The sequence below is a fragment of the Mustela nivalis genome (genome assembly GCF_964662115.1).
Source record: "Mustela nivalis genome assembly, chromosome: 8".
NCBI lineage: Eukaryota > Metazoa > Chordata > Mammalia > Carnivora > Mustelidae > Mustela > Mustela nivalis.
In genome coordinates this window covers 6,661,346-6,685,283 of record NC_139027.1, presented here as the reverse complement: position 1 = coordinate 6,685,283, position 23,938 = coordinate 6,661,346, and the positions used below count along the sequence as shown (strand labels likewise).

The following is a 23,938-nucleotide window of genomic DNA, read 5'->3' as shown; positions in this document are numbered from 1 at the left end:
GAATGAATGAATGAATGAGGGCTAATTCTCAAGGCCCGTGATCAAGGGCCATTCGGGACGGTGCTGGTTACTCGAGATTTTACTGTTTTCATCCTGAGCGAGGTGTGGTTCGAGTCTGGAGACAGGGGGGCCTTTCTAGGGGGAAGTATAAGGGGGAAGCTGTGAGGGGCTCACCCGGGAGCCTTCATCTGGAGCTGCCCCAGTCCTATCCCGCCAATGTCACTGAACATCCACCTCCGTGGCAAGGGGAGGAACAGCCCCAGCGCGCGGCCTAACAGGGAACACATTTGGTCTCCACTCCCCAGGGGACTCTGCGTGCTGGGAAGAAAGACTTACTTTTTCATGCCACTCCCTCTAAAAGATGCTCTGATAATGACAGTAAAATACAGGGCGCAGGGCGCAGGCAGGTGAAAAGGCATAGCTTCTTGAAGCTTCCTGAAGGACGTGTGGGGGGCTCACCAGGTTGTGGGGGGAGGCATCCTCTCCTCAAAGGATGAGAGTCAAGGTGAGTGTTCTCTTTCCCCATAACCCAAGAACCAAGAACCCAGATGGGGAATGCCCTGCTTGCTGAACACGTCACTGATCTGAGCCCAGCCTGACTGTATTTGAACAAGTGTTTTTTTTTTTTTTTTTTTTAATTTTTTTTTTTTATTTGACAGAGAGAAATCACAAGTAGATGGAGAGGCAGGCAGAGAGAGAGAGAGGGAAGCAGGCTCCCTGCTGAGCAGAAAGCCCGATGCGGGACTTGATCTCAGGACCCTGAGATCATGACCTGAGCGGAAGGCAGCGGCTTAACCCACTGAGCCACCCAGGCGCCCCTGAACAAGTGTTTTTAATCGGACCAGTAAGTTTCCCTGCTGCCTGCCATACACTCAGCCAGCGACCCCCTCCTGGCAGACTCAGAAAGATGGAGAAGATCCAAGAGTCCCAGAGGACAGGTGAGCAGATACAAATTTCCATTTCTTCTGTGAGTCTCGGACAACACGGTTCTCGGGGCCTCTGCTGCGGGCTGCCACCTTGCAGGAGGGAAATGGGACCCCAAGTGGGAGAAGAAAAAGGGCAGGAGACTCCGAATTTGGATTCCGGGGAGGGAAGCGGGCATCAAGCCCCAGCAAGGCAGACCTGCCGAGTTAGACCACCATGGGTCAGGGGCTACAGGATGTGAATGTAAAAAGATTAATGATGACAATGATGGGAACAGTCTTTCCACGAATACAGCACTTTAGAGTTTACAAGAGTTCTAACGGCGATTTCTTACAACAATCCAGGGAGGGAGGGTTTTATCATTCCCACATCAGATGAAGAAAGGGATTCCTGGGGCTGTGTTCCAGCAGACCCAAGGGACCTGCCTGGGGAAGCAACAGTGGGCGCTGTTTACACCCTGGGAAGGGGAGCAAGATAGGGACTGAGTCCACGCAGGTGCCTTTTCTCCTTTGGAAAAGAACAGTCTCTTCACTGTCCCTTAGAACAGAAGTCAGTCCAGCGTCAAGAAGAGACATCTTTAGTGCCACTCCCCACCCCGGGTGGCTCCGTCCATTAAGCACCCGACTCTTGATTTCAGCTCAGGTCTGGATCTCAGGGTTGTGAGTTCAAGCCCCAGATTAGGATCCATGGTGGGCGCAAAACAAGAAGAGACAGCTCTAGTCTGGGGTCCCCCTCTGCAGCTTGATGAGGCAGGAAGTCTCCTCGGGGGGCCCGGGACCCTGGGGGCCTGAGGGTGGTTTTTTCATTCAGATGACAGCATCCTCTGCGGCCATGACCGCTGGTCTAAGCACGAGGTGCGCAGAGGCTGGAGTCTGCCGCTTCCTCGACGTCCCCGACACCCAGTGTGGCCACCAGCTCTGCCCCGTGCCTACCGGCAGCCTCTGTAGGGTGTGACAAGCCCACTCGAGGTCCCCGCCAGTCAACAAGCTTGTGCAAAACAGGCCACCCAGTGGTGAGGTGGCACAGGTCCTTGCTTACTACAAACGTGCAGCAGGCAGGACAAAGAGGACATGCCTTCTCTGCGGAAAGAAGCATTCGGCAGGAGAGAGGGAGAGGGAGGCAGGGAGGCCCGCCACGAGCCTACAGCCGCTGCTGCTGTGGGAGGCTGGCTGTGGCTCCGTGGCTGCTGGTGGGAGCTGCTGCCCATCGGCCCAGGGCCCCTCCTTGGCTTCACGCTGGACCCCTCCTGGCTTCAAGCTGTCTCCTTATGGGTCACAACCACAACACCAGCCTGGCAAGGGCAGGGCCCCCAATATCGTGCTCACTGTTGGTCCCCAGGGCCCAGAGCCCAGCCCGGCGTACAAGACAAAAGAGTAGAACTAATTTGCCGAACTGTAGAGTAATCATCGTTGGCGCTAAAGAGAGCATCCCTAGCTTTATTAAAAGATTTTGTTCTGGTTGATGTTTCCAGTGGGTGTTCCCTTGTTTTTTGTTTTTTGTTTTTTTAGTGTTTCTGGCAGGAAAGGCAGGGGCACACAGCATTAACAATTAGACAAACAGAAAGGAGGGCAAAATCATGTCAGAAATCACTGTCGAAGTCCACAAAACGTATGACCCTTCACATAATTTCAGAAAGAGAAGTCCGGCTTGCTCCTTTTCCAGGACAACTGGGAAACCACAGGGACACGCCCAGTCTCCATGGTAACCTACCTGTTTCCAGGGATTTGGAGGGCTTCCTTCCTGCCTCCATGTGGAATCCTACAATAAACTGAGGACCCAGCTTTCAAAAATAATAATTTCTGAACACTGTAGCCAGACTAATTTTTTTTAAAAAATATGGGTTCCTTATGGTTAAGATCCTGACATAGTCTACCCGATGTGTACGGAATTTTGCTGACAACTATTTTCTAGCTCAGGATCAGAAATATGGACCTCGGACCATAAAGTTGTGATTTTTTTTTTTTTTTTTTAAATTTCAAATCCAGGGAACTAAACTATAGGCAGACTCTGAGCCAGGAGCAGAGGCAACATCTGGTATTTCACATTATATGGCCAGCCACCAGGATCTCTCCCTCATTCACCCTGAAATGTATCCCTCATGTTGGCCAAGTCCTCTGATGACTGGCCTCAACTTCACAACCTCCCACTGCTGACTCAGTATCCTGGACTCAGGCAGATGAACCTCTGAAAAAAAAAAAAAAAAAAAAGCAGCCTAAGAAGCGTCTGGAACAATGCCACCAAAAGTCAGGCAAGGCCCTAACAAAGGCTGCGGGGGTCCTGCTCCCCAGCCAGTAAAGAAAGATGGTCAACCCAATGTCAACCCAATACCAACCCAAGTCAACACAAGGTCCGAGGCCTGAGCAGCACAGGGAGTGGGGAAGACTCGCCTCCAACTGGAAGAGGATGAAGACCAGCGGCTCTGCTCTCAGGCGGGCATGAAGCCAGGGAGGTCAAGGATGGGGAACAGAAAAAGTTATTTTCAAAAAGGGAGCTGAACAGCAGCCCAACCGACAAACAGCAAGGAGACCATCCCTGGAGGAAGGCCACTGTGCTGAACACCTGGTGGTGAGAAAAGCAAAGGAAAACCAGTGAGAGCCGAGACCAGCCATGGGCGGGGTGAGGACACCGACCACCTCATTCAAACACTCTGGACAGACCCCGTGGGAACCACAAAGGCTCTTCCAGATCAAGAAACAAAGGGAACCCCCAAATTCGAGCAAGTAAAAAAGAAGCAGCATATTCTCGACCTTAAACAAACTCTACCCGTTGCCATGTTGAAATGGTGAATTTCTAAGAAGGCTCACAACATTCTTCTTCATACCCAGTTAATAAAGTTACTCCGCATTGAATTTAGATGAGATTAGCAAATTCTAATGATGCATCACGATAAATTTCCATTAATTCAAATCATCACAACTATGGAATTCCTGGGTTCCAGACAGTCTGACTATAAAAAGAAAAGTTTGCTAAGCAAATAACACGGTAAACAAGGTTATCAGAGGAATGTGTCCTTGGGGTTCCTTTTAAAACCTTTTTTTCCTTCTAGTTGCAAGAGTAATACACAGCTATTGGTAAAAATTCAGAGTGTAGAGGAATACGAAAAGGCCAGGAAGAGAAACCACCATGATCCCATCAGCCTCAACCACTGCTGAAAGTTTGGGGTATGCCCTTCTCCTGTTTTCTCTTTTTTTTTTTCCCCTCATAAACATAACTGGAATGAAACTGTCCCTATAGTTCTATACCTTGCTCCCCAGCCCTGTATATATTGAAATGCCTAAATTGCTTGTTTTTAACCCCTTTAGCAAAAACCTAGCAGCCTATAACCATAAATGTGCTCATTTCAAAGAATTATTTTTTGAGATTTTATTTATTTGTTTGCTTGTTTGTTTGTTTATGTATGGGGTTGGGGAGAGCACAGGAGAAGGGCGGAGAGAGAGAAGAGACTCCTGAACAGACTCTGGCCTGAACACAGAGCCCGACACAGAACTCGATCTCATGACCCTGACTGACCTGAGCCAAAGCCGACAGTTGGCTGTTTAGCCCACTGAGCCGCCCAGGTGCCCCTCAAAGAATTCTCAGTAATTAAATTAGCTCAATCAATTCAGGAGTTTGTGTTAACGTACGCTTTTGTCCAAGAATAACACAATTCCTTGTCTTCTATAATACTCCCTAATTCTCCCTGAGTCATGGTTAATCAAAGCAGAAAGCTGAGTCTACCAGTTTGGTGATATCAGCAGTGAGGGCCTCCCAGCAAGAAGAGAGTTGCACCATTACAAAAAGGAGGGCTCTATCTTCTGCACTGGTTTTCCCTGGGTGTGTCCTCTTAAAGGGATAGTCAAGAGCTCCTGAATCAGGCACCAGATCTAGGGCCTGAGAACTCAGCGGCTCCACCGCCAGGCTTCTGTGCTCCCGCCAACGTCGCTCACCACCTTTGTACCATGAGCCCATCCTCTTCGTTCATATACAGCACCGTCCTGGGACAGGAAGTTATAGGAACATGCTGAATGACGGAGGGGTAGGTGAAACATACAGAGGTCACCTCCCCAAGTTCAGTGTCCTCTGACCCTTCCCCTTCCTTCTCATCTGTGCGCCACAGGCTTGTCCCTCTACAGGACCAGCTTCTTCTGAATCAAGGTGCCAGCCCATGAAATAGCACTTACTAAGGTGTCTGTGCTTTCTAGAACGTTCTTTTTTTTTGCAGTCAGTTGAGCTAGGAAAATTCTCTCCATGCTTATGTTGGGTGTGCCCCATAACTCAAGTTTACATTTTTTTTTAAGATTTTATTTTTAAGTGGCGCCTGAGTGGCTCAGTTGGTTAAGCGTCTACCTTCAGCTCAGGCCATGATCTCTAGGTCTTGAGATCGAGCCCAGCACTGGGCTCCCTGCTCAGTGGGGAGTCTTCTTCTCCCTCTCCCACTGCCCCCTGCTCGTACTATCTTTCTCCCCCTCAAGTGAATAAAGTCTTTATAGAAAAAAGGATTTTATTTTTACGTAATCTCCACACCCAACGTGGGGCTCGAAGTCACAACCCACAACCCTGAGATCAAGAGTTGCATGTTCCGTGGACTGAGCCAGCCAGGTGCCCCCCAAATTTACATTTTTGAACATTTTTCCTGAACTGTAGAGCTGATAGAGAATGCAGAGACTACCTAGTCCCAAGCTCCATTCGACAAACCAAAAAACTGCAATCTAGAGAGGAAAAACCACTCATGCCAAGTTAAAGCCAGACCTCGACAATCAGATGGGGCTCGTTCCGCCAGCCCAGAAAACCCTGATGGCTTCTACACCGCGGTGCTGCAATTTTAGCGAATGGGAAAAACACTTGCCATCAGTGACGAGCACAGAAAATAGTGATGCCCCGCCGATCACACATCCAGCCTGCAAAGCAGGCCCTTTTGGCAAAGGCGTTGAGGTTAAATACTTCAACTCCCCCACCATCCTCCCACTGACGGAAGGGAGCCGTGGTTTAGGCACACATCTGGGCATCCACTGTGTTCCAGGTTCTGTGCCAGGAATGGGGGGCCAGGGAGGAGAAATCCACAAGGTCCTACATGCAGAGAGGCCCACTGCCCTAGGAGAGGCAGACAAGCACAGTGCACAACCAGGGAGGTGAGGTTCCAACCAGTACTGGTGAAGAGGGCCAGCAAACGGCCTACACAATACAACAGGGGCCAAATTTATCCTCCCTGGAAGGGCCACGTGGAGCTCAACAGACTAGGAACCACTGGGTCTCTCCTGGGCCTGCAGGCAGGTGATTTCTCAGTCAAGGAGACTTAACTGGAATTGGCTCATGTGACTTTGGAGGCTTAAGAGTCCCACAACCTCCCAACTGCAAGCTAGAAACCCAGGAAAGCTGGTGTTATTCAGTCCAACTCCAAAGGCCCGAGAATCAAAGGAGCTGATGGTCTAAGTGTCAGTCCGAGTCCAAATGCCGGAGAACCAGGAGCTCCGATCTCCAAGGACAAGGGAAGACGGACACTCCAGCTCAAGCAAAGTGAATTCCACCTTCCCCCTCATTTTTGCTGTATTCAGGCCCTCATGGGATTGAATGATGCCTGCACACACTGTGGAAGGGGGTCTCCCTTATTCAATTTACCAATTCAAATGCTTATCTCTTTTTTTTTTTTTTTTTTTTTAATCAGAGAGAGAGAGGGAGAGCGAGCGAGCACAGGCAGACAGAGTGGCGGCAGAGGAAGAGGGAGAAGCAGGCTCCCTGCTGGGATGCTGGGATCATGACCTGAGCTGAAGGCAGAGGCTTTAACCCACTGAGCCACCCAGGCGTGCCACAAATGCTTATCTCTACCAGAAACATCCCCACAGACATTCCCAGAAATACAGTTTTACCAGTTATCTGGGCATCCCTTAGCCAAGTCAAATTGACACATAAAATTAACCATCACAGGTGGGATTTTTCCAAGAATATTCCAGATCAATGAGTCTTGTGAAGCCTTTGTTAGAGTAACATTCCATCACCCACCCATTTGGGTTCTCTATGCCTACCATCATCTCGTACTAACTCTCCTCATGACCCTCCTAACAGTAGGTGTCCCCACACAACCTGTCGACAAAGAACAGCTCACTCAACAGAAATGGGCTCTATGAAGCAGTGACCCAAACATGAGGAAGAAATGTGGAGACTGGATGGGGTGTTGATGGCGGTGGTGAAGGTGATGATAACGACAGCGATGATGATGACAGTGATGGTGGTAACGGTGACAGTGATGATTATGATAAGGAGGATGATTATGATAAGGAGGATGATGATGGTTATGGCAATGACGATGGTGGTGATAGTGATGGTGATGACGGTGGTGATGGTAATGGTGGTAATGATGGTAGTGATGAGGAGGAGGAAGGTGATGGTAATGATAGTGATGGTGGTTATGGCAGCGATGAGGAGGAAGAGAATGAGGATGGTGATGGTGGTAATGATGGTGACCATGGTGATGGCGGTGATGATGATGGTGATGGTGGTGTTAATGGTGATGACAGTGATGAGGAGGAAGAAGAGAATGATGATGGTGATGATGGTGATGGTGGTGATGGTGGTGATGGTGGTGATGACGATGGGATGATGATGGTGAGGAGGAGGGAAGGAGGAGGAAGGTGATGGTAATGATGGTGATGATGGTGATGAGAAGAAAGAGAATGATGATGGTGATGATGGTAGTGATGGTGAGAAGGAAGAGGACAGTGATGGTGGTGGAGAGGGGGATGGTGGGGATGAGGAAGGTGTCGGTGACGGTGGTGATGACGGTGAGGAGGAGGGGAGGAGGATGGTGATGACAGTGATGACGGGGATAGTGATGGTGAGACTGATAACACGGTATGCTGGGAAGCCAGCATGTGGCCCGGGACAAAGCACAGGGGAAGGGGAAATGGGCCACAGTGAGATCTTCACACTGCTTGGGGGGCCCTGGCCGAGAGGACCTGGAATTCCTCACCTGTGCTACAAACCCCCTCCCCCTACTTCCTCCAACGACAGCAAAAATCACTCCCAAATGCATGAGCTTTCTCCTCACAGCCAGCTCTGAAAACAATCAGCCAGGCCATTTGTTTTGAGGGCAGATAATAGCGTATCACCAAGAACATAAGCTAATAAAAGCGGCAATTCTTTATCCCACCTTCAGAGATAAAGAGGAGGGACAAACACACCCCAGAGTGTGTTATAAGAATAAGAATAGGCCCTAAGGGCCAAAGCCGAGCCTCAACACCTGTCCCAGGCCTCTTCCTACCTTCCCGTACTTACAAGAAAGACACCCAAAGAAGGCAAAGCAGCCAACAGATTTCGTCTCCCACCCTTGGAAGCCGAGCCAGACTGTCCAGGCTGCGTCACCAAGCATGGGATTGGCACTGCATGACTGAGGATTTTTAATAAAGGCTTATTCCTGCGACTGCCGCCCCACGCTTTGGAGAGGGCTGAGAGAGAGCGAGCGAGAGAGCGAGCCACCAGTCCTGCCCACCCACAGCTCTGCCTTGGGCCCACGGTTGGGGCACAGGCTTTTCTAGACATCCTACACTCACTCTGGCAGGAGTGACTCCCCAGCCCCACATGTAAATACGGAAAATCATACGATGTTGGAAATGATTTGTTTTTAAACCCAGATGATTGATTTTGAGAGGTTCTCGCTTCCCTCCAAAAATGGATTGCAGCACGGCAAAGGGAAAGGATGGGAGTGACAGGGAAGGGTGGGGAGCTGTCGTCAATTCTATTTTCTGGAAACGTCTGTTAAATGCACAGGAAGGAAGCAGGGACTTGAGCATTTTGCTGCTGGAGGGGGAATAAACGTGCTGTGATCCAGACACACAGCCACAGAGAATCGAAACGCTGCCGGTGTTCCCAAGAGTCTCCAGGCACACTAGCACGCTCGCAAGCCAACCCAAAAAATGGTTCCAACCACTCTTGGAGGCAGGGGATCAAGAGATCAGGGCCTCCCTGGGTCTGAGGAACAACCTACCTAGATCTGCAGAATGACCTCGCCCAGATCACTTTGGGCAGCCCCCCAAGTACACCACGGCTGTGTCAGAGACCCCCAGAAAACCTTCTGAGAAGACATGAGCCGGGCAATCCAAGATGGCAGCTCCCTGACCTCCAAATTATGGCCCGCACCAGCTCCCTGCCGGAGGCCTTCACACACACGCACAGGCTCTCCCAACAACTGCTTTGCTCCTACAGCCTGGGTCAAAAGGTGCCTAATAAACCGAATATGAGAAGAAAACCTTCGTGGCAGACAAGGAACGCCTTCTGGGAACGTTAAATAGCAATAATGGCCGCCACTTAACCACAGACATGTACGTGACCAGTTGATGACTCCTCCACAACAACTCTACATCCATGTCCACGTGCAGTCTAACGTGGCCCCAGAATCCCTTCATGAACAGGCTCAGAAAGCGTCACCCAGAAGAGGAACAGAGCCTGACTCAAACCCAGGCCTGCCGGACCCCAACATCCGCCATCTTCCGAAGGACATAAGACACTCTTGCTGTCTACCGAGAAAGTTCTCTGCCTCAGTGGGAGAGAGACACCATTTGTGCTTTCTGTTTAGTTTTGTTTGTTACCCCTACTGGAGGGCTTTCTTTTGTTTTTGTTTTTGTTTTTGTTAACTTTGTTAGTTAACAGTGAAGAGAGACCATTGGGGACCCAGTGGCCTACACACCCCGACCCAGATCTACCTGTCTGTACATTTCTGTGACTCAATTTGCAATCTGCAAAATGGGTCTTCTCTTCTGCTTTTCCTTGAAGAACAAAAATAACCCAAGAAGGGAAGTTCTTCTGAAACGCACAACCCAGGCAAGTGCCCTCCCCTCCCAGCGCCCCTGTCTGTCTACCTCCCGGGAGACCTCCCTGCGCCCACGCACGCTTACATCACTGCTACCCCATCAGCTGTGAGCCAAGTACTGGGGCAAATGGAGAAGCGCCATGCACCGCTCATGCCCCACAAGGAACTTCCATGGCTTGGAGACCCTGACGAGAAACTGAACATCACTCTGGAAAAAGCCCCAGAAGGGCAGATCCTGGCTACCAAACAGGGGTGGGAGAGAACTTGACCTGGCTTCATTCTTGGTTCTTCTCCTTGCCCAAGGTTTTGGGTGAGTTGGTGTGCTCCAGGTATCCTAGATTTTCTCATTTAAAAAAAGGGTTTAGAGCGCCTGGGTGGCTCAGTGGGTTAAGCCTCTGCTTTCGGCTCAGGTCATGATCTCAGGGTCCTGGGATGGAGGCCTGCATCGGGCTCTCTGCTCAGCAGGGTGCCTGCTTCCCCCTCTCTGCCTGCCTCTCTGCCTACTTGTGATCTCTCTCTGTCAAATAAATAAATAAAATCTTTTAAATATATACATACATATATAAATAATGGGTTGACCCCTTCTGCCTCACTCTGTACTTTAAATCCGAACCCCCCTGCTGGATACTCGGGAGCCCACAAAAGAAATGGGGGGGAGCAACTTCACCTGAGCGCAGAGCAGACAACAGGCCCTGGGAGCAGTCCAGGGGCCCAGCGCTGCACTAGGGGAGGGATAGGGGCCAGAAGGACCAAGCCAGGGCATCACAGAGCTGGCCGGCCTGCCCCAGCCCCTTTGATCTTCCTGAGCACCCAGCCCCTTTGATCTTCCTGAGGGAGCAACCAATTCTCAATGGAAAACTCCAGGAAAGCCTCAAGGAGAAGGCCCTGCAGCCAAATCTATAAAGGAGAGGGAGGAAGAAAAGGCAGATGTAGAGACAGAAAGCCCATTGGCGGTTGCCTGGGGATGGGGGCGGGGACAGAGAGTGACAGAAAACGGGCAGGAGGGAGCTTTCTGGGGTGATGCAAAGGTTCTAAAACTGGATTGTGGTGACGGCTGCATAATTCTGTAAATTTACTGAAAAGTACTGGATTGTACATTTGAAATGGGTACACTTCACGGTATATAAACTGTATCTCAATAAAGCTGTTAGTTAAAAAGATTTTTTTTCCCCAAGGATGAGCAGGAGTTTAGCCAATAAAGAAGTCTGGGTGGGAGAGAAGAAAGGCAGGTGCTGTGGCAACCCCGCCAGGCTCACCCTCCTGGTCCCACTTCCCCCCAGACACCTGCACCACTTCCAGCACAGCTGGGAGCCAGCACCCCCCTACCCCCCTCCCGCCCCCCAGCCCAGGGGGAAGTGCTTCCTTGGAGCTCTTGTCAAGGTCTGAGGGCTCCTCAGGCCGGCTCCCCAACCCGAAGCCCAAGCTGGGCTCTGGCAGGGAGAAAGCCTGGGTCTGGGTTTCAAAGTCTCGGCTTGAAGCAAGGCACCCAGCAGGTGTCTTACAGAGCAAGAGCATGAACTGGGGGGGGGGGGGGGGGACGGGGGGGGCGGGGACCACAGTGTCGAGTGAGATGAGAAAATCTGTTTCCCACAGTGATCTGATGACAGCAATGACCCAGGTGGAAGCAGGGCCCCAGGATAAGGGATGAGAAAGCTCAGCCCTGTAGGGACAGGAGTCGTGGGGTCAGAGAGGAGGGCTCGGGCCTCAGAGGACTGACCATCTCAGGATTCCTAGACGAAAAAAAGGGGAAAGAGCCCAGAAACACTCCTGAGATTTCTAGCTGTAATGAACGAGTAGGCAAGAGGCAATCACTACAACAGGCAGAGGGACTCGGTTGGAGGAAAGTTCTGGGCTCTGCTTTGATGTGGAGCAGCACGGAGCGTGTACCACAGGGCTGGGTCTGAGCGTGGGAAGAGCTCAGGTCTGCTCACCTGCCAGCGCACAGGCGTGAGCCCAGGTGAGAGGAGAGCTCAGAGAACGCTGCCGAAGGGACCCCTCCGTGGCCGAAAGAGGCACAGAGCAAAGGAAGCTTCCAGCTGGAAGGAAGCATCAGGGTCCTGAGGCAATCGAGGGAGACTCCCACGGGAACCGCACACCCCGCAAAGCCTTCTTCCTGTCTGCAGATCACAGCAGCCTTACCCGGGGAATACAAACTTAACTAGCCTGAGTGCTTCTTAGCCAAGGGTCACCGACCCATCCCTTGCTCCTCAGAAACTTCTCGTCGAGTGAGGCAGGTGGGACTGATGCCAGCACCCCGACCCGTTTCCTGGCTTCCTGCCAACCTGAGGGGCACCTCAAGAGCTCAAAGCAACAGATATCTGGAAAACACGGCTGCTGGATTAGCAGGGGAGGGCAGGATGCACTTGGCTTATGAAGGTAAATGAAGGGGCGCCCAGGCGGCTCAGTCAGTGAAGCGTCTGCCTTCAGCTCAGGGGTCATGATCTCAGGGTCCTGAAATCGAGCCCCGAAGCGGGCTCCCTGCTTCAGCGGGGGCATCTGTATCTTCCTCTCTCTCTGCTCCCCGCCCCTGCTCATGCGCTCCCTTCTCACTCACTTGCTCTCACTCTCAAATAAATAAATAAAATCTTTAAAAAAAAAAAAAACAGGTAGATTTAAAGAGCCCCAAGAAGACATCTTTGCCCACCTGATGCCAGCAGGGAAGGGCTGCGCCAGGAAGAGCCTGGGATCTCTCCGTAAGTGTCTTCAGTTAGTCATGCCTCATAAATGCAGAGATATGAAGCTTTGCCTCTGAAATTCAATTATACTTGAAAGGACATGGCCGAGGCAGGGCTCTCTTAAAGGATTTACTGTGCTTTCCTGATGATAAAAAAAAATAATTCTTTAGACTTGCACCTTGCTCATCAGTGCCTAAGAAACGTTCACCTGTCGAACCATACTGATTACCGGAAGTTACATTAAAACCCGTGCCACTAGACTCCAACCTTTTTTGGGGGGGTGGGGGGTGGGAAGTGATTTGAAAGAAACATTTCCCCACTCCCCCTCATGGGACAAGAGTTACCGGGACAGCCCCTAAGCCTGTTCTGCTCTCTCCATATACCACTACCTGCCATCCCCTGATTAGGAACTCAATCCAAAGGGAAGAGGACAGGAGCCACGTGAGATGCACAGCCTTACGTGTGGGCGGGGAAAACACCCGAGAAATCCAATGAGACTGCAGGAGAATGGTGAATCCCAAGGTAGACAGAGCACAATTAAGGTTGGTAAGCGCCCTCCTTCCACAAACACAATGACAACATCCGGGACTGACACACTAGCAAAACACACCTAATCCCCCACTGATCCCAGGCTGGCCGAATAACAAATTCGAAAGACTGTCCCCTCACAAACAAGCTTGGTTTAGGGCTTGCTGGCACACTCAGTTCGAACACAAACCTGATCCTGATATCGATGAAACGTCAGCTGCCGAACAGCTTACCCCGTGGCGCCAAATAACTGTGGGGCTCCTTAATAGTATCCCGGATTAACACCAGTCCCCAAGTGACCTAGGCGCTTTGTCACTTGCAAGTGGTCATACAAGGTCCCAGGATAAGTTGGGACAGGGGGAAGGACCACAGGCGTAAGGGGGAGACAGACTGCCTGATACACAAACGTTCAATAGGGTATACTATGGGGAAAATAAAGTCTTTTTTTTTTAAATATTTTATTTATTTATTTGACAGAAAGAGAGAGAGATCACAAGTAGGCAGAGAGGCAAGCAGGGGGGGGGGGAGCAGGCTCCCTGCTGAGCAGAGAGCCCCATGCAGGGCTCGATCCCAGGACCCTGAGATCATGACCTGAGCCGAAGGCAGAGGGTTAACCCACTGAGCCACCCAGGTGCCCCAGGAAAAAGCAAGTCTTACAAGTAAGTGTGCACATGGAGCCAAATAAGGCAGTGGATCAAGCCCCCCACCCCCCGGGACCCCCCTCCCCAAAAGACAGCACTACTGCTTTACCAGGATGAAACTCCAGAGCAGCTCCAGGTAGAGACTGAGCTCAGGAAGGAGGAGGCCCCCATGGGGACTGTGCACTAAGGCAAGGCCACTCCTTGTCCCTCAACAGCTTGTATTTCTAATTCTGCACAGCCCAGTGGCCAGAAAGAGGCATTAAGATAAAATTCTGAAGGCATTAGTCTGAGCTCCTTTCTATCTCTTAGAGTTTCCCTCTAGAGGGCTTATTGGAAATGAACGGATCACCAGCTCAGGTTTGGGCAAATCTCTGTTCTTCTGGGGGTCTGACCTGTTGTTTCTCCACAAGTCTGCGCTTCCAGGCATCTGATGGCCAATGCCAGGTGTCCCAAATTATTATCACACGTTGACATCTATTTTTCACCTTGCGGAAAGCATCCAAGTAGGACCCGAAGGGAGCAGGCAAGGCTAAAAGTCAGCACATCCGAAGGCAGGCAGGCAGGCAGGCAGGCAGGCGGGAGGCAGGCAGGAGGCAGAGCCCCCGGGCCTTCCCTCCAGCACATTATCCAACAAAACCTCAAGAGCTCAGTAATTAGAGGCGCTCTCAAAAGTGAAACAGAAATAGATCTAGGGCCGAAGCACTGGTTTGCTTGAGACAAAGGGCTGGTTTTAAGCAGGAAAATACAAAACAACAACCCCAACAACAAACAGCCCAGCTTTTGGTCTGTCTTCTGAGCTAAGAAAGCCAGCCTGATTTTTTCCCCCCATTATTACTCAATCTGATTATAGGGAAGACAGTAGGATTCAGATGAAAAGCCCTTTTCTCCTCTAGGTTATAAAATCATTTTCTGCAACAGAAAAAAAGCAGGTTGCATTCTAACTGTGCCCCTCACACCCAATCAGATGAACACTTGGCTCCTCCAGGTCCTCCGGCCTGCCGTCACCGCCAAGACCTCAGCTTTTGGGGCCGGCAGAAGACAGACCAAGCAAGAGCTTTCTGCTCCTGTGTCATAAAATCCTGCAAAGGATTCCAGCTTTCCTGAGCACACCCACCGGGAGCAGGTGACCCCGGGAGACACATCCCATCCCTAGGCACAGCCCCGCTGCTCAGCCCCACGCCCCCCCCCCATGCCCCTTCCAGGCCCATGTTCCATTTTGAGAAAACCATGCACCATGCCCTCCGCAACTCCCTTCTCAAAAGCTTATTTGTTTTTCCGACTGGGAAGGGTCCTGAGAGGAAAAAAGAAACCACAGCGATGGAGGGAAGGAATCACCAGCTCTGGCAGAAGGCAGCAGGCCAGCCCGGGCCACCTGGCCCTGCTGGGTCTAGCAAGTGCGATGCTGCAGTCGGCAGGACTCTCCCTGAGAGCAAATCGTGGTTCCAGGGTGTGTGCGGTCACTGCAGTTCAGTGTTACGTAGTAGTAGGCTTCGAACTAAATATTTTAAAAATTAAGGTGTAGGACTAGGAGGAAGGATCCCCCGGACCCCTGGGGACCCCCTGATCAACAGAACCACCCTTGGGTGGAAGGGGGTAGGGTAGGAGGGTCCGACACGGAGGCCCCAGGCAGGACTTGCGGTCCTGGCAAACACCCTCCTCTAGGAGGACTCGGTATCGGCCGGGAGTCAAGGGGATGGCGTTCAGCTTGACCAGGCCCGGCCAGGATGCCCTGGGAGCCCGAGGTCCGTCTCTGCGGGGAGCGCCACTTTCACGCCCTGACTCTTTGAGCCGCAAGCCCCGGGGACTAGGCACTTGTTGAACAAAAAGGCTCCCGACTCATTCAGCAGCCGCCGCAGTTGGCCAGGAGAGGGACCCCCAGCTCGGGCGCGGGAGCCTTCCCTGCTGCACGCCCGAGGCGGCGGCGCCAGGGAGGTGCGGCGAGCAGGCAGCGCAGCCGTCAGCCTAAACTTTCTCGAATCTCGGTGCTTCGCAGTTAAGTTAGGGGCGTGATGGGTGGGGGTGGGGGATGCAACAGCCCCACCCGCGATAAAGAATAAAAAAAAGGGTTAAAAAAAAAAAGAGAGAGAGAGAGCACTAATTGACACTAATTCAATTAACTCAGCACCTACTATGTGCCAAGCACTGGACCAAGAGCCATCTTTGGTGCGTTCTCCTCTGAAATGTCACGGCAGACCCCAAGGGAGGAACTGTCCCCGTTTGCAAGAGAAGCAAACCTCTACCGGATAAGGTGGCGTGTCTGGCCCAGGTCGCAGTGCGAGTCACGGCGAGGCCGGGGCTCCTGACTCGGGAGCACGGCTCTGTCCGTCGCCCCTCGGCCTAGTGGGGAGGGAGCAGATGGCGGCCGAGCCGGTCCCCTCCCCTGGCCGGAGCGCACCTGCCACCCACGTGGGCCGCACGGACCGGCCCCCCAGGGGACTAGCCCACGCTGCCCCAGAGGCCCGCGCTAGCTCCTTCGGATGCCAGCTGTCCCCGGGGCCCCTGGAGCTCCGCACTGCGCCGGCCGGCAGGGGACAGAGGGCTCCGCACGCAGGGATGGACTGCCCACGCCCACCCCGCTGCCCGCGCCCCACGCGCAGCCGCTCACACCGGCCACCCGCCCCGCACCCGTCCCCACCAGCAACTGCGCCCGGACACACAATTCCACAAACGCAACCCAAAATGTGCACACCCACTGTACACACGGATCCCCACGAGGACACGCCGTTCCAGGGATACACCACCGTCCGCGGTCACCCACAACTCCACGACGCAAACACAGGCACCCCCAACACACACGCTCGCGGACACACACACACACACACACACACGCAGAGAGCCCGGTCGCAGCTCACGCCGGTGCACACGCCCGCACTGCCCGCAGCCCGTAGCCCCCCGCTGCCCTACCTGCTCCCGCGCAGGACGCGGTCCGCCGGCTTCCCGAGCCCAAGTTCGGCGCAGCTGGTGCTGGGGCGGGCGCGGGCCGCTGCCCGGGACGAGCGCGCCGAGGCCGGGAGGGTGGCTAGGAGCGCGGGCCTCCGTGCGCCCGCAGCCTCCGCGCTGGCCCTGCGCTCATCTCCTCCCAGAAAAACAAAAGGAAGCCGGCAGCGAGGGAGGGAGCGAGGTGGAGACGCCCGCCCGTCCGCCGGTCCGCCCGTCCGCCGCCTGCAGTCGCCGCGGCCCGCCCGCCAGCGCCGGGAAGGAAGGGACTTGGAGGCGGGACCCGGAGGCGGAGGCCGGGGGCGGGGCGTGCGGCCGGGGCTGGCGCTCAAGTTTCCTGCGGACCCGCCCCCGCCCGGCCACGCCCCCAGAATTGGCCCCGCCCACCAAGCCCGCTCGGGTCGCGCCCCTGTCCCTAGCCACGCCTCTTGCTGGGTGCCGGGCCTCGGAGCCGTCCCGGCCCGGTCCGTCCCTGCGCTTTAGCGCGCTCTCCGCCCAGCCTAGGCCCTGACCCGGCCCCAGGCCTGGTGGATTTCGGGGCAGGAGCGGAGCTGAGCACCGGTTCCGCTTCCCTAACCCTTGGCCTCCGGCCTGCGGGTGTGGGAGAGGCGGGGAGGCGGCACCGGGAGGGACGAGCTCGGCGCCCACTCCCCCGCCTCCCCGGTCCTCTGCAGGAAGTGTGGCCCAGAAAGGGAAGAGGCCGGATTCGGCCCAGGCCGCCTCCCGGCGCCCTCTGGCACCCTCGCCGCCAGGCCCCTGAGCTGTTACCACCAGCCTTCCCGCGCCTCTTTCTGGGAAGGAGCTGAGGACCCGGAGAGGGGACACCTGAGTTCCAGTTCTGGTCGCCTTTGTCGGTTCTGGGTGATTTGGGCGAGTCCCCGAGACTCTGGAGGGCTTGGTTTCCCCGTCTCTAAAATGGACGGGAGGAGGAGCAGGCTTCTTCTGGTCCTTCCCTCCCGGACATGCTGTGGGTCTTCCGCCTCTGCTGGGGAAGGGGTTTGGTGGACATCTGGGTCCCAGGGACAGGCGGCCTGGGAGTCAGGGAGAGAGACAGACCTGTGTTTCCTGCGGACTTCCTCTGTCCCCCTTCTAAGGCACCTGCACAGAGGGAAGGAATAAGGGACTGTGCTTCCCAGAGCCTCTCACCCCAGTAGCTCCGGAAAATCTGGGCCCTGGGGAAAGCAAACACATACCCACACCCACCACTACCACCACCGCCCACCCCAAACATCCCCAAAGAAAGGTAACCACAGAAACAGCCCTGAATGTGGAGCTGGGCGTTAGTGTTAGGCTGAGACAGACTGTCTTTCTGACGTCTCCAGGGGAAAACTCAAATCCTCCTGCAAAGCCTCCTCCACAAAAACACCGGGAGTGAACTCCCACTCCACAGGCGGCTGCAGAGAGGAATGTTGGTGGGCGGCTGGGCGGGAAGAGAGGGGCCGGCAGGTCAGGTGGTCTGAGAGCCCAGACCCCTGTCTCAGCAAGCAAATGGCAAAACCAGCCCTACACGGAGTTAGTCTCCTAGGCAGCCCCGCTGTGGGGATTAAATACAATAATGACAGTGAGAGTCAGCCGTGTGGGGCTGTGGTGAGGTCACACGGAATGGCTCTGGTACCCAGGGGCAGCATCTCTCCTCCGCAGACCAGGGCCCAGGGGCACTGAGCAGCCTTCCTCTGTCTGTAGGCACAGAGGGTAGGGCTGTAGGTGAGAACCACCACGCCCCCCCCACCAAGTCAAGCCCAGGCCTGTCAGCAGGGTGACCACAGATACTGGGTTCAGTGGCGTAGGTCATATTCTGCTGTGGTCACACGTAAGACCCACTTCTCACTCGGGCTGTGCTTTGGCACCAGGTCGGGGGACACGGGGAAGGCTCCTCACGGGCAATCAGGGATTCCAGCCCCTTCCGTCTTGAGATTCCGCCAACATCTCTTCCATTTCGAAATTCTTCTTTCAGGGCTTCCAAGGAACTGCTGCCCCTTGACTTCCAGCCAGCAACAAGGGAAGAGATCGTGCTGGTGGCGGGGGGGTGGGGGTGGTATTGGGGGTAAGGGGGGGGTTCAGGGTCATCGGGAGCCAGGCCTAGAGGAGGCACACATAACATGGGTCCACATTCAGGGACCAGAATTAGTCACACCGGGCTTTCTGGCTGCCAGGGGTCATGGAGAAACCCATGGAGTGGGTGAGCATGTCGCCATGTCTCTACCTCTGTTTCAGAGCATCTAAAGGAGGAATGTCTCCCTCAGGTGAGAGACAAGCTGACCTCTTCCTTTCATTCTCGCGGGCCATGCGGTAGTGACTCAGTAGGTACTTCTGAATTTAATAAACTAGAGCAAAGCAACGAGCCAACTCGGGATATGGTGCCCTGTGAGTGTCCTGGGCCGCCTTAAGGAAGTACCCCAGGCTTGCTGGCTCAAACCAAGACGTTTATTATCTCAGAGTTCTGGAGGCTGGGAGGTCCAAGATCTTTGTGTCAGCAAGGTTCGTTCCTTCTGAGGGACCTGAGGGGGAATCTGTCCCAGGCCTCTCCCCTGATTTCCGTCAAGGGCTTCTTGGCTTACAGATGGCGGTCTTCTCCCTATGTCTTCCTGTCATCGTTCCTCTGTGTGTGTCTGCCTCCGGGTCCAAATTCCCCCCCTTGTGGAAGAACACCAGTCATACTGGATTAGAGCCCGTTCTAATGAGCTTGACCATGGGCAAAGACGCTGTTTCCAAGCAGGGTCATGTTCACAGGTACCAGAGATTAGGACTTCAACATCTTTATGGGGGAACAATTCAACATGTAAGAGATGGCCTGCTCTATATACAATTTGTCTTCCATACCATGGCTATAAACAATTGAAGTCAGGAATGAGCCTCATTAGTCGTAATAATAACTGACTTAGGGCACCTGGGTGGCTTAGTCGGTTAAGCATCTGCCTTCCTCGAAGGTCATGATCCCAGGGTCCTGGGATCAAGTTCCTCATTGGGCTCCCTCCTCCATGGGGATCCTGCTTCTCCTCTCCCTCTGCCTGCTGCTCCCCGTGCTTATGCACTCTCACTCTCTCTCTCTCAAAATAAATAAACAAAATCTTTAAAAATAATAATGATAATCCTATCTAAGGAGGTCCTTTCCAATAACCAGGCTTCTAGCCCACAGACCCCTGCTTCTGAAAGCTTGAAGAGGTGACGGTCCACTGATCTCCAGGTCCTCTTTTGACTCTGGTCCTCTGTGTCATTGTAACTGCAGAGGGGAGAAGTGTGGCTGCTGGGAATGGAGTGGACCATGCTCCCTTGGGCTAGAGACAGCCCTCTGACTGCCCACCCTGCCCGACCCCAGAAGTGCAACCCGGAGGACACAGTCGGAAAACTTGCTGGCAGTGCCAATAGCAAGACTTGCTGGGATGGCTGGATCCTGCCCAGGGTCAGCGTGGATCAGAGGTGGGGAAATGGGAGGGCGAGGCCACCTTGCCTCTCCCTGAGGTCCACCGGTGCTCATGAAGGACCCTGAGGCAGATGCTGTGACCCGTGGCTTACCTAGGGAGCGTGACTCAGAGGCACATTCACATGGGTCTCCCTTCGCCCTTGCAAGTGCCCAGGTATCAAGATAAACTAGAGTCTCCCTTCACCTGGAGATTCTCCCCTGCTATGGACTGAGCTGTGCCCCTGTGGAAGTCGTACACTGAAGCCCCAGCACACCTGCCTGTATTTGGAGAGGGGGCTTTTAGGAAGTAATTAAGATTAATGAGATCATAAGGATGGGCTCCTCATCCAAGAGGATTGGTGCCTTACAAGAAGAGGAAGAGGGAATGAGATCTCTCTGGCTCTCCACAGAGGCCGTGTGAGAACACGGCAAGAAGGCTGCCAAGTGCAAGCCAGGGAAGGAGCCCTCAACAGATTCTGAATCCGCCAACACCTTGGGCTTCCAGCCTCCAGAGCTGTGAGAGAGAAATGTCAGGCCTCTCGGTCTCAGGATATTGTTATGGCCACACAAGCTAAGACAGACCAACATAACTTCTCATCTTCTGTTACCCACTCTGCCTGCCCAGCTGTCCCCCCTGAGTCTCAAAGCTGGGCCCCGGGACCCGGTCGTCAGGACCTGGAGCTCTCAGGACCTTGTTTTATTCCTTGAGCAGTGCATCACCCACTTGCCCTGCTTCCCGAGGAACAGGGGAAGGGTGTGGAGAGGAGCCTGGCTCTCCGGTGAGGGCTCAGGGGCTGGGCCGTCTCTCGGAGTCCCCTAAGGCATGCCCACTGAGGTGCAGGGGAGAGTGAGCAGGGTTCTGGGGCAGGCAGACCTACAGGCAGGTCTGAATCCCACTGTCACCAGCATGGGGACCTTGGTAATAACCCCCTTCTTCCTTCCCTCCCCCCTCTTCCCTCCTTCCCCCTTAGTAGGTCCAGAACCTTCTCTTCAGCCATCCCAGTTGAACCCTAATCCAGGGTTCCGATTTCCTAATTTATAAAACGTGGATATTCATGTCTCCCTTGGACTTAAAAAGGCAATGCATGAAAGGGGCCTGCGGCATGGTAGATACTTGAGAAGACATTACCTTCAGCATCATCAGCAGCTCATCAAAGGCTGACCGACTCAGTACAAATGTATAGGAGAGCATCCCACGGAATCTTGGGAGGCCCGGGTTCTAGCCCCAGTTCTGGTACATTCTAGCTGTGTCACCTGAACAAGACCCCCTAACCTCTGGGAGCTTTCTTCCTCAGGACAGCGCTCCCCACAGGTGACCAGGGCAGGGGAGAGGGTCAGATGCAGCAAGGATTTGGAAAGTGACCCAAGACCCTGTCGAAGCACCTGCTGGGGACTTGGAGCGGCGATCTTGAAGTCACGGCTGCACAAGGTGTGCTCACCGTGCATAGGAATGGAGCCCCGGGACAGGTGTACCTTGCTGGTTGGCACAGCTGGATTCAAGGGGTCCTGTGTCCGTGTCCCGCACGATGACCTGGGGTAGGCAGGGCGCACCCAGGAGTAGCCTGCCAGGCCCCCCATATGTCCAGCCAAGCCTCCAGCCCGGGAAGCCGCACACCCGGCCCGACATCCTTTGCATGCTGGTGAACCATGAGGGAAGCAGCCAAGAGTCTGTTTGGCGGCACCATACTCCGGCTCAAGCACAAAACCCAAAGCCAAACACAAACAGCGGCTCTGACCGCTGTTCCCAACCAGTCTGAACCGGAAAAGGCCCCTTGCCTTTCCAGCTCAGCTCCGGATGGGTTCTCTTCTGGAGAAATGGAGCTCCTGACGCCTGAGAACTTGGTACATGTTCTGAGCAGGATAGCAGGTGACTCTCTGCCCAGAACAGTTCGGCGGCTGACGTGGAATGGAAGTAACACCCCCACGGCGCTGCTTGTCTCTCGTTTCACCTTCTAGCCGACTGTCCACATCTCAGCAGAAAGGAAATGTGACCCACATACGCAGACACATTTTTAAGTGTAAAAAGACACAGGCGAAATTAATTTGAATGATACATTTTTTTAATTCAACATAGAGGAAATATTATTACTTCAACATGCAATCACTCCAAAACCTATGAATCAGATATTTTGCATTCTTTTTTTTCATATTAAGTCTTTGACATTCAGTGTGTGTTCTATATTTATCACACATCTCAGTTCAGGCTAGCACCATTCAAGGGCTTAATAGCCATAGGCGACTGGCGACTGTCATTTAGATGCAAGGGATCCCCACTTTCGGGTACGTTGGAATCCCCTGAAGAGCTTGCAAGGACACACATCGCTAAGCTCCACCCCCAGAGTTAATGATCCACAAAGTCTAGGGTCTCGCCTAAGAATTTGCATTTCTAACAAATTACCAGGTGATGATGACGCTGCAGGTCAGGAGTCCACACTTTGAGAACCACTGGCCTAGGCAGTCTTCTGAAACAGCAGAAGTGCGCTTTATAATATACAGCTGGCAAAGCTGTATCGTTACAACAAAGCTGCAGTAATCAAGAGAGTGTGGTTCTGGCATAAGGACGCGTACACAGATGAACGGAGCAAAATTGAAATCCAGAAATAAGCCCTTCCATTTGTAATCGATTGCTTTTTGACAAGGGTGCCAAAACAATTCAGTGGGAGAAAGAACAGTCTTTCCAACAAGTGATGTTGGAACCACAGGATGGGCACAGACGGTCGGTCACCTGTAGAAGAATGAAGTGGGGCCCCTACCTCACACCATATACAAAAGTTTAACTCCAAATGGATCAAAGACCTGAACGTCAGAGCTAAAGCAATAAAGCCTTAGAAGAAAACACAAGTGTAAATCTTTGGGACCTTGGATTGGACGATGGCTCCTTAGGTATGACAGCAAACGTACAAGCAATCAAAGCAAAAGTTGGCAAAGCTTAAAACTCTGGGGCTTCAAAGGGCACCATCAGGAAAATGAAAAGACAACCCCCAGAAGGGGAGAAAATATTTGCACACTGTATATCTAATAAGGAGTCTCTATGGCATATAAATTGAAGTCTCACAGCTCAACAATAAAAAGACGAACGACCCAACTTAAAAATGGGAAGGAATTTGTTCTGGGTGGACATCTGTCTAAGGACAATACGTGTACAGGGCCAAAAAGCACATGGAAAGACCAACATTATTAGTTATCAGGGAAATACAAAGCAAAACCTCTATGAGATTCCTTGACACACATGAGCATTTTTATAATCAAAAAGAGGAACAGTAAGTGTGGGTGAGGACCGGAGAAGCTGGAACCCACCCACGTTCTTTGCCGGTGGTAGTACAAAATGGTGTGCTAGCTGTGGAGGCCAGTCTGGCAGTTCTTCCAATATACATCCACCCCAAAACTTGGGCGGGATGTTGATCGCAGCACTCTTCATAATTGCTACAAAGTAATGAAGGGGACATGGGGAAAGAGACATTCCCAGGCATTGAGCTGAGAGTGTAAATGCCAACAGTCTCTCAGGAGAACGGTTTGCCAATATCTGGCAAAGTTGGAGAGACAGATACCCCCACCCCAGCGATTGTCCCTCCAGTTACCCACCCCGAGAAAACCTCTGTGCATACATAAGCCGAAAAGCCATGTGGAGACAACACGTCCCAATACAGGAGAGAAAATCTGCCTCAGTGTCCTGCATGGGGGGTTGAGGGGGGGAAGGAATGAAAAAAGCCCCTTATATTCACACGACGGTTTACTATATATGGTAGTAAAATCCATCAACTAGATAAGTCCAAATCAACATGGGAAGATCTTTAAAAAAAAAAAAAAAGCATTGAATTTTTTAAAAAAAGAATAGAAACGGAATGGTATGTTACTGTTAATTTCAGCTATAACAATACAATGTACATTTGTGTAAATGTATGCAAACATAGCAAAAGCACCAACGTGGGCTGAAAGACAGAGCCGGGATTGCTGTAAGTGATTGAGTGATTGCTTCTGGGACCGCACGAGATGGGAAAGAGAGTACAGTGCTAATCGGCTGTACCTGACGGGCATTATTTCTAAAAATATGAAG

The 23,938-nt window shown here is 52.9% G+C and overlaps 1 protein-coding gene across 4 annotated transcripts in view; it reads right to left on the bottom strand.

Annotated features, from left to right (window-relative positions):
- The window catches only part of HPCAL1 (hippocalcin like 1), a 109,664-nt gene extending 92,876 nt beyond the window's left edge, over window positions 1–16,788 (bottom strand). For 3 of the 4 annotated variants that reach the window (XM_082745503.1, XM_082745505.1, XM_082745504.1), the window contains exon 1: window positions 16,452–16,788. The gene's annotated coding sequence lies outside the window, so the exon portion shown is untranslated. The remainder of the gene's footprint in view (window positions 1–16,451) is intronic. The other variant, XM_082745502.1, reaches the window with a different exon arrangement.
- Window positions 16,789–23,938: the final 7,150 nt, after the last annotated feature.